This window comes from Sorex fumeus, unplaced genomic scaffold (assembly GCF_029834395.1).
Source record: "Sorex fumeus unplaced genomic scaffold, SorFum_2.1 ptg000122l, whole genome shotgun sequence".
Classification (NCBI taxonomy): domain Eukaryota; kingdom Metazoa; phylum Chordata; class Mammalia; order Eulipotyphla; family Soricidae; genus Sorex; species Sorex fumeus.
In genome coordinates, this window is record NW_026606179.1 from 13,247,787 (window position 1) to 13,258,095 (window position 10,309).

The following is a 10,309-nucleotide window of genomic DNA, read 5'->3' on the forward strand; positions in this document are numbered from 1 at the left end:
GGAGGCACGCTGAGAGACTGCGCCTCCAGCAGTGCCCGACCCAGGCCCAGAAAGGGGGAGAAGGGAAGGCAGGACCAGTGCAGGCCAGGGGGCAGTTGGGAGAGGAACTGGGTAGAGAAAACTGGCAGAGTGGAAGGGGGGGCTGACAAGATGAGAGCAGAAAGAAGAGCAGGAGAAATGAAGCAGGTGGGTGACCCCAGCCTGGGAAGGCACTCAGGGAGATGTCAGAAATGAATGAGAGGAGACCCTTAGCAGCGCGGGCAGCAGAGCTGAAAGGTGGTATGAGTTAATAAGAGGGAGGGCAAGGTGAGCACGAAGGCTGAGAACAGCATCCACATGGTCATGGGGAGCTTGGGAGGGGAGGAGGGGAATACGGTCATGAGTCCCACTAGAGCAGAGGGTAGCCCCAAAGAGCTACCAGCAGCACAAGAGCTCAGTGGGTCAAGAAATCAAGGAGGCAAGTGGACAGCTCCAAATGGAGCGGAGCTGGGGGGGGGGGGTGAGGTTTCCCCAGCACTGAACCAGGAGTCAGAGGCCAAACGTGCCTGCAGATACAGGCAACGGGAACAGGGAAGGGATGGGAAGGGAGTGACTTGGTTGCATGAGGTCATAGGCAGGGCCAACAGGGGCTGAAAGGGAAAGCCTGCAGGAGAGCCAGTGCCTACGATGGCCCCAAAAGTGTACCAACAGAGGTGAACTCTCTCTCGAAGGGCGGTGGCGCGGGGCTGGGGGGGTGGGGTCAGGGCAGCGCAGAGGCGAGGTAGGAGAAGCAAGCGCAGGGCAGCAAAGCGAAGGGCAGGGGCTGCGGGGAGCGTGGGAGGGGGGGCAGCCCTTGTAGAGCGGGAATGCAGGTGAAGGCACACCCCGCCAGCCACCCGGGCGCGGGGCCGCGCAGGGCTGGCGGGCAGAAAAGTCTGGAAGGGTGTGAATGGCACGGAGGCGCGGGATGCTGCAGCGGGAGGAAACCAGCGCCCGGCGTGAACTGTGGTCGGGAAGGGTCGCGGGGGGGTATCGAGCCGGTGCCCGCTCGGGGCGGCGAGAGAGGCGGCAAGTCCCAGGCGGAGACCTGGGGGGGGCGGCGGTCCAAGACACGGGATGTCGGGGAGGGGTGGAGGTCGGGGGGTCTGTTCCCCGGGGAAGGGACCGCAGGAGGCAGAGAGACAGCGCCCGGCCGGCCGCGAGGACCAGGGGAGCCGAGCCCCGATCGCAGGATGGGGGAAGCAGGAGGCGCCCCCGAATCGCCAAACAGGGGTCTGGGAATCTGACGATGCGCGGAGGGGTCAACGGAGGAGGTGGGGTCCCGCGCGCACTGCGGAGTCCAGGAGGGGCGGAGGGCATTGCCGGGCAGCGGAAGAGGGAATGCGGGGGGGGGGGGGGGGGGGGTGACACAAAATTGGGAGCAGAGTGGCTGCAGGGGAGGGGACGGGCAGGGCGCCCGCGCCAGACCCCCGAGGTTCCGCGAGTAGGCGGCCGGGGGTGCCGCCGGCGGGCCCCGCGCCGCGTCGGGCCGCAGCGCCGAGCGGCGGGGCCGGCGGGGCCCGGGGGGCCGGGGGGGACCGCTCCCTCCCCTCCCCCTCCGGCTCCTCCATTGTTCGCGGGCTCCGGGCCCCGCCGCCGCCGCCGCCTCCCCCCGCCCGGACCCCGCAGCGGGGCGGCGCCCGGCCCGCCCGCCCGCCCGCCCGCCGGGGCCCGCGAACTCGCACACTCACCGGCGGGGCGCCCTCAGCGCGGCCCGGGCCGCGGGGATCCCGGCCGCGGCGACGGCGGCCCCGGCGCCATGTTTCTGCGGCTCGTCGTCCCGCGGCGGCGGCTGAGGCGGCTGAGGCGGCTGAGGCGGCGGTGGCGGCGGCGGGGGGCCGGGCGGACCCTCCCTCGCGGGCTCCCTCCTCCGCCTCCTCCACCTCCTCCTCCCGCCGGCCGCGGCGCTCCCTCGGGGCGGGGGGCGGGGAGGGGACGGGGGGGAGGGGCGGGCGCCGGGGGGCGGGCGGACCGGCCTCGCGCGCTCCCCGCCTGCCGCCTGCTCGCAATGGCGGCGGCGGCGGCGCCTCCTTCCTGCGGCCGCCGCTCCCGCGCGCGCGCCCCCTCACTGCTGCGCGTGCGTGGCCCGCGGGATAACGGCCCCTGAGGCGCGCGCCGCGAGGGGCCTGCCCCGTGCGTGCCCGGCGAGCCCGGGACTGGGGGTGGGTGAGGGGCGCTCCCCGCCGCCGCCGGCGAGCCTGAGGAGGGGGGCCAAGACACGGGCTCGGAGACCGCAGTGCGCGTGCGCCCCGAGAAACTGCGGCGGCTGCGGCGCGAGCGGGCGCGCCGGGAGCCGCGGGGCTGGGGCGGGCCGTGCGCGTGCGCGGGCAGGGGGCGCGGGGGCTGCTGTGGGCCGCGGGCGCCGGGCGGAGCGGCGGGGGGTGGGGGTCTGGCAGGCTGAGCGCAGTAGCAGCGAGCCCCCTCCTCGGCACCGAGTCGCGGCGAGAACGCGGGAGGCGAGAGAATTGGGGCGGCCTGGGGGGCGGGGGGCGCGGGGCGCGATCCCGCTCGCGCGGGACCCGGCCAGCCAATAGAAGGCCAGGGGAGGTGGGATGGCGGCGCGAGCCGCGGCCCCCGGGATAACGGAGGAGGAGAGAGGGAAGGACGTAAAATGGGGCGGTGGGAAGGGGCAGAGGAGGTGGGGGGCGCACCCAGCAAGGGAGTTGATTGGGGGGCACGAGGAGGCGTGGCCCGCCTCAGCCCCATCGGGGCCTCGCCATTGGTCGTTTCGGGAGAAGGGGCGGGGTCGAGGAGCGCGTGCTCCTTCCCCTTGGCAGGGAAGAAAATCTGCGGGCATCACGCGCGTTAATACAACTTTCTCTTGATTGTGTGATCGCCTCTTGCCGGTGAGAGGGGCGAAGGGCTACTCCTGGGTGCAGCCCCGGCCTCCAAGTCAGCATTAAACAATGGCTGCAAACAGCTGCAAGTCAAGTGCCAGTTCAGACACCTGGGAGGGAAACGGTAGGGATGGGCTGGGGTGCCCGAGGTTAACCCTTGAATTCCGCAGAATTTAGGAGAGCTTCCTCTGGGACTGCCCCCCTCTCCGGAAGTATGGATGGTGGGCGATGAACGTTCAGGGTCCCATGTCAATGTATATGGAATACACAAAAAGGCTGGATTTCAGATCGCCCTTTGCTCTTCTTTCCCAGTGTTATCTGTAAAACGGAATCATTCTATTGCTCTCAGGGTTTCTATAAGAATTAAATGCTTTATGGGGCTGAAGCGGTAGTACAGTATGTAGGGTGTTTGCCTTGCATGCGGCCGACCCGGGGTTCAATCCCCGGCATCCCATATGTCCCATATGGTCCCCCGAGCACCGCCAGGAGTAGTTCCTGAGTGCAGAGCCAGGAGTAACCCCTGAGCATTGCTGGGTGTGACCCAAAAAAGAAAAAAATAAATGCTTTATTTGTAAGACATTGCAAATTATGTCTGGGGATTTAAAAAATCACATGTGTGTACTCAAGCTTACTGGTTTTAGACTGGGGTCTATTCCCAGTTCTGGGCTCACTGATCTCTCCCAAGGATGCTCAGAAGACCATGCAGTGCCAGAGATCAAACCTGGGCCTCTTGCTTGCAGAACATGTCTTCATTCAGTGTTCTAACACCTCTTCAACTCTCAAGTTTTTTTTCAAAATATTTTTATTTAGGGGGCTGGAACAATAACACAGCGGGTAGGGCATTTGCCTTGCACGCGGCCAACGCCGGTTCAATTCCCAGCATTCCATATGGTCCCCCGAGCACCGCCAGGAGTAATTCCTGAGTGCATGAGCCAGGAATAATCCCTGTGCATCGCCGGGTATGACCCAAAAAAGCAAAAAAAAAAAAAAACCCAAACTTTTTTTTTTAATTTAGGCACTTGATTTACAAATGTGCCCATAATAGTTTCAGGCATACAATGTTCCTGAATCAACCCCTCCCCCAGTGTCAATTTTCCTCCACCATGATCCTCAGGTTCCCTCCCACCCCCCAGTCAGCCTCCTTAACAGGAACATTTTTTGTTTTCCTTTTTGGTTATTTGTTTGAGTTTTTTGTTTTGGAGCTACACCCAGTGGTGCTCACGATTTATTTCTGGCTCTATGCTTAGGAATCATTCCTTGCAGGGCTTAGGGAGCCATATGTGGTTCTGGGGCTTAAAGCCAGGTCAACCCTGTGTAAGGCAATCACCCTACTCACTGTTCTATCATTTCAACCCCAGACACATTTTTAAGTTTAATTATTGTGATTTGTGCTCCATGCTTAAAATATTAGTGGCTCTGTATATGTATATTTAGATATATACATGTCCAAGGACTGGAGCAATAGTACAGTGGGTAGGGCGTTTGCCTTGCACGCAGCCAACATGGCCGACCCAAGTTCAATTCCTCCGCCCCTCTTGGAGAGCCCAGCAAACTACCAAGAGTATCTTGCCCGCACAACAAAGCCTGACAAGCTACCCATGGTGTATTCGATATGCCAAACACAGTAACAAGTCTCACACTGTTACTGGGCCCACTGGAGCAAATTGATGAACAACGGGAGGACAGTGACAATGACATACATGTCCAAATATGTGATTTAGATATTACATGTACTACACCTCTACATCACTGTTAGCTCTCAAACTTTAAAAACACCTATTAAGAGCTGGAGCAATAGTACTTGCCTCACATTCAGCTGACCCAGATTCTATCCCCGGCATCCCCTATGGTCCCCTGAGCATCGCCAGGACTAATTCCTGAGTGGAGAGCCAAGAAAAACCCCTGAACATCGCTAGGTGTGGCCCCCAAACCAAAATGAAACCAAAGTAAATATTTTTTTAAAAAAACCTATTAAATAACTATATTTTAAGCCACTGTTCAGTTTGAATCCACAAACATTTTTTAAAGTTTAAACAGTTTGGGCTGTAGTGATAGTAGAGTGAATAGGACACTTGCCTTGCGTGCAGCCAACCTGGGTTCAATCCCCAGCATCACATTCAGTACCCAGAGCACTCCAGGAGTGATCCCTGAGTGAAGAGCCAGGAATAAGCCCTAAGTACATCCAGGTGTGGGCCCTCAAAAGAAAAAAGGGGGGCTGGAGTGATAGCACAGTGGGTAGGGCGTTTGCTTTGCACGTGGCTGACCCTGGTTTGATTCCCAGCATCCCATATGGTTCCCTGAGTACCGCCAGGGGTAATTCCTGAGTGCAGAGCCAGGAGTGACCCCTGTGCATCACCGGGTGTGACCCAAAAAGAAAGGGAGAAAAAAAAGAAAAAAGTAAGCACTTTGGATCAAACAAATCAACTGTCATGTTCTTTTCTTTCTTTAAACTGAAAGCCCTAGTTTGTAACTTTTGAGATGACTTTAGGGAAGCAGAGGAAGACCGAGGGAGGGAATATCACATTGCATTCTACCTGAAATTAACATGTCCCTATAACTTTAGTGCAATATCCTAGGTCCTTCCGCCTTAAGAAATTGGGTGGAGGCCACACCCAGCAGTGCTTGAAGGCTATTCCTGGCCCATTTCCCCATTGAAAATTTTTGAAGAGACTACTGAGGGCTGGACAGATAATGCAGAGGGGAGGGCATATGCTTTCATGAGACTAACCCAGGTTCAATTTCCAGCATCCTATATGGTTCATCCGAGTACTTCCAGGAGTAATTCTTGAGTACAGAGCCAAGAGTAGACCCTGAGCATCACTGGGTGTGACACAAAAACAAAAGCAAAAACAAAACAGAAAAAGGAAAAGAAAAGATTGGTCCTAGATAACCCCACTTTTGCAAACCTTGCTGGAAGTTACTTTTTTTCAGAATTTTTCCTGTCCCTAGATTTTTCTTGTCCTCTGATTCTTTAATAAAATGGGTACCTTTGAGGGGCTGGAGCAATAGCACAGAGGGTAGGGCATTTGTCTTGCATGCAGCCAATCTGGTTCGATTCCCAGCATCCCATATGATCTCCCGAGCACCACCAGGAGTAATTCCTGAGTGCACAGCCAGGAGTAACCCCTGTGCATCACCGGGTGTGACCCAAAAAGAAAAAAAACTGGGTACCTTTGACCTGAAGAGATAGTAGCACTGTAGTACTGTCGCACTGTCCTCCCGTTGTTCATTGATTTGCTCGAGCGGGTCCAGTAATGTCTCCATTATGAGACTTGTTGTTATTGTGTTTGGCATATTGAATACATCATGGGTAGCTTGCCAGGCTTTGCCGTACAGGCTAGATACTCTCGGTAGCTTGCCAAGCTCTCCAAGAGGGCCAGCCTCGCAAGGCAAACGCCCTACCGCTGTGCTATTGCTCCAGCTAGTACAGAGGTTAAAAAAAAAAGGGTACCTTTGACCTGAAAAGATAGTACAGACAGTACGTACACATCCTGCCAACTGTAGTTCAAATCCCCTGCTGAGCATCACCAGGGATCACTCCTAAGCACAGAGCCCCTTAACACCCTCAGGTGTGGTTCCCCCAACCAAATAAAGGCAATATTCTTTCTTTTCTTTTTCTTTTTTTTCTTTTCAATATTCTTTTTTTTCCCTTTGGTTCTTGGGCCATACTCAGTGATGGCCAGGGCCTACTCCTGGCTCTGCACTTAGGAATCACTCTTGGCAGTGCTCAGGGAACCATATGGGATGCCAGAGATCAAACCTGGGTCAGCTGTGTGCAAGGCACTCAGAAAACATACTTTGATCCCTGGCATCTCATGGTCACAGAGCTCTGCCCAGAGTGACCCCCTCCCCAGCATTGTGCTGCTCCCCTCAGCAACACTGGGTATGGATCCCAAAGTTTCATTCATTTGTTTAATATTCACCACACCTTTTTTTTTTACCACACTCAATAATGTTCAGGTGTTACTCCTGGGGTGGGGGGGACCATATTGGATGCCAAGGACCAAACCTGGGGTCAGCTGCGTACAAGGTAAACACCCTCCCTGCTGTACTATCGCTCCAGCCTCCCTCACAACATCTGAGTAAGCTGTGGTTGCTATTCTAACGGAGTGAGGCTCAGAGAGGTTGCACAGCAAGGAAATATCAGATACATAATTTAAACCCATTCTCCCAGGATCAGATGAGGACATACGTAGCACTTCACAGTACTCTATCCAGGGTCAAAAGTCTACATTGGTCTCACCATTTTGTATGTGAGTTCTTTAAGGCAAGGGTTCACCAGCTAGTTCTTCAGTTTGGCCAGTGGCCCACAATAAATACTAGATAACACACATGAGAAAATCCAGCGTTGAACAAAGGTAACAGCAGATGGGGCCAGAGAGGACTTAAGACACCAGCCTTATGTGCCACTGAACCTGGTTCAATCCCCAGAGTCTCTGAGCACAAACTTGACCCCCAAGCAGAGAATAGCCCCCAAGCACTGCAATATGTGTCCCAATGACCCCCCCCCCCAAAAAATAGGATAGAAGGCATTGGCAACCATGTAGCCCAAAGAAAACATCTCTGGGACCAGAGCCATGGTACAGAAGGTTGGGCACTTTGCTTTGCATGCAGCTAACATGGGTTCAATCCCCAGCAACACATATGGTCTCCTGAGCCCCACCCCCACCCCCAAGGACTGATTCCTGAGCACAGAGCCACTAGTAAGCCCTGAACACCACTGGTTGTGGCCCACAAAACAAAAACAAAGATCATCTTTGGCCAATGACCAACTCCTACACCTTTTTCAGGTGTTAGTGCATATGTCACCTCTTCCAGGACGTCCTCCAAACTGGATTAGTTGCATCCTTCGGCATTACACTATCCTGAGGAGTCATCCATGCAGACCGGCCTGGGTTGGCCCTGTGGGTGCAGGCCTTTTCCACTGGTCTATGAGCCTTGTGTGTTCTGGTGCAGGTCTGTGTCAGTCCCTGCTGATGTCCACAGCGCAGAGCCAGGCCTAAAGCAGAGTGGCACTAGCGGTTGGGGGCGGCAGGGTTCCCTTAGAAGAAAGGACTGTGCCAGGAGGGATTTCCCAGCTCGACAATTCTTTGCAACGTGCAAGAAGAGGGTCATTAACAGAGCCAGCCGATCCCAGGAAGCAGTCTTCTCCACCCGCAGCTCAGTCGGCTAGCTTCCACTCCAGGATACATAAACAACCGACAAAAACAATCAGCCCACTGAGCAAAGCACCGACCGCCAGCCTGGACCTATTAAGACTTCCCAAGTATCGCACTTGGGGTCCTGATGGTCTGGATCAACTGCAGGATAAGTTACAGAGTCCCGCCCAGGAGGTATGAACCCTCATGGGAGAGATGCATTGGCAGAACAATACACAAAATTGTCTTACTAAAAAAAAAAATGCTGGAGCATAATCTCGCTTCCTTCTTCAGAATCAAGAAGAATCAGAGAGGATTGCGACCCGATGGACCGATGGACCGCGGTGGTGGTGGTAGACTAACAGCGCCGCCAGCAAAGCCACTGCGGCGTTCGTGCAGTCCGTGGCTGCCGCGGCGTGGTCAGAGCTGTGAACTCTCTGTCATTGGCCAGATGGGCAGCCAATCACGAGGAAGAAACGGGAGGCGGGGATGCTTGGATTCTCTACCTCATTCCCGGGCCTGGCGGAGGCTTGACACAGAAGGAACAAACGCTAAATAGCTGGTGCACTGTCCTATTGTTGATGAATCTCTCAAATGCCATCACTGAAACGGAGTGTGCTGGGACGGAGAGGTAGTACGTGGTTCAGAGCGCTTGCCTTGTATGGGGCCGGCCCTTGTTTGATCCCCAGAACCGCTTATGTTTCGTAGGCACAGCCCTATGAGTGATTTCAGAGCATCAACACGTGTTCCTCCAAAGCCACCCCACATCCCCCCAAAAGTGATATTGTCCAAAAAGTGCACAAGCCTGCAACTCAGTAGTTCGTATCCACAAAGACCACATACCTCTGCAACCAGATCTCAGTTTAAGAAACAATACAATCAGAGGCTGGAGAGATAGTATAGCGGTTTGGGAGCTTGCCTTGCACTTGGCCGACCTGGTTGGGTCCCTGGCACCCCATATGATCCTCAGAGTCCAGTCAGGAATGACCCTGAGCACAGAGCCAGGAGGAAACTCTGAGCACTACCAAGCATGCCCTCCCGAACATAAACCAAACAAGAAAAAATATAAGGGCTGGAGTGACAGTAAAGCAGGTAGGGTGTTTGCTTTGCCTATGATTAACACGGATTCAACCTCTAACATTCCATATGGTCTACAGAGCACTGTTGGGAGTAATTCCTAAATGTAAAACCAGGAGTAAACTCTGAGCATTGCCAGGTGTGGCCCCTTAAAAAAAAAGGAAAGGAAGAAAGAAAACGAAATGAAGAACATAATTAGTGTCTGAGAAATCCCCCAGTTTCCTCATTGTGAGTCCAGCCCAACCTCCACTAGGAGAACTTAGATTCTAATTTTTTTTTTTTTTTTTGCTTTTTGATGCTCAGGGGTTACTCCTGGCTCATGCACTCAGGAATCACTCCTGGCGGTGCTCGAGGGAGCATATGGGATGCTGGGAATCGAACCTGTGTCGGCCATGTTGGCTGCATGCAAGGCAAACGCCCTACCCTCTGTGCTATCGCTCCAGCTCCAGATTCTGATTTCTATGGCTCTAGTTCTGACTTTTTATTAAATTGAATTATAGAGTGAGTGGTTTTATTTTCATCAACAAAAATGAAGATGTCTGTTTTGTTTTTTAAATTTTTTTAATTTTTAAATTTTTTAAATTGAATCACCATGAGCTACAGTTACAAAGCTTTCATTTACAGTTTCAGTCATACAATAATTGAATACCCATCCGTCCACCAGTGAATATTTTCCACCACCAATATCTCCAGTATCTTCCCCCAAACACAACCCCCCTCCCCCGTGGCAAGCAATTTCCCTCTTACTCTCTCTCTCTACTTATGGTTATTATGGTTTGCAATACAGATAATGAGAGGTCATCATGTTTGGTCCTTTATCTATTTTCAGCACAAAAGAGATGTCCGTTTTATTGAATAGAAATGCAGATAATTCTTGGCTTAACTGTGTGCATGGACCATGTATCGACCAATTCTACTGTTGATGAGCATCTGGTTAGTTTTTACGTTTGACTCAGATGAATATTCTCCTTTAATACACACAAATTCTACCTTTGATTTATGCAGCTAAGACTGAAGTATGGAGGCCGGAGAGATAATACAACAGGTAGGGTGTTTGCCTTGCACATGGTTGACCCAGGTTCAATCCCAGAATCCCATATAATTCCCAAGAACCACCACTGCAAAACTAGGAGTAACTTCTGGTTACTGTGTGCAAAATCAGTCGTAACTTCTAAGCAACACTGAGTGTGGCCCAAAAACAAACAAAAGACTGATGTGTGTTCAACTTTCCCAAGCAGT

General features: G+C 53.9%; 1 protein-coding gene across 1 annotated transcript in view; it reads right to left on the reverse strand.

Moving 5' to 3' along the window:
• The window catches only part of ARHGAP35 (Rho GTPase activating protein 35), an 82,684-nt gene extending 80,522 nt beyond the window's left edge, over nt 1-2,162 (reverse strand). The window contains exon 1 of the mRNA XM_056137072.1: nt 1,710-2,162. The gene's annotated coding sequence lies outside the window, so the exon portion shown is untranslated. The remainder of the gene's footprint in view (nt 1-1,709) is intronic.
• Nucleotides 2,163-10,309: the final 8,147 nt, after the last annotated feature.